Genomic DNA, 410 nt, shown 5'->3' with positions numbered 1-410 from the left:
GGTACCATCTATAAAACATTTTATATAAGTTTTCTTTATACAAAGTTGCTAATGTTACTTTAATATTACTAGGACACCAGAATCTTTATTCTGACATTTTAACTGTCATTAAGAAAGGCAGTCATTTAGGAGAATCATTCAGCAGAACAGTTTCAGTATTTTAGCTGGGAAGAAACTGCATGAAAACTGGTAACTACCAGATCATTGACTTTTAGAAGCAAGGGGTGGATCCTTTGGAAGGGAGCGTGTCCACACCGGAAACCCTACAGGTTAGGATTTGGAGCCCAGCGGGGCAGGTTTGCAGCCATAGCCTGAGAGTGGGCATCCAGTGATGCAGAGATTCCATGAGCCTCCTAGAATTGCTAAGAAATTGAGAACTGGTTAAGGTCCATATACCATTTCAGAAGTTT

The sequence above is a fragment of the Varanus komodoensis genome, unplaced genomic scaffold, assembly GCF_004798865.1.
Source record: "Varanus komodoensis strain SLA01 unplaced genomic scaffold, ASM479886v1 scaffold834, whole genome shotgun sequence".
In the NCBI taxonomy this organism is placed as follows: Eukaryota; Metazoa; Chordata; class Lepidosauria; order Squamata; family Varanidae; genus Varanus; species Varanus komodoensis.
This window is presented reverse-complemented; position numbering follows the sequence as displayed.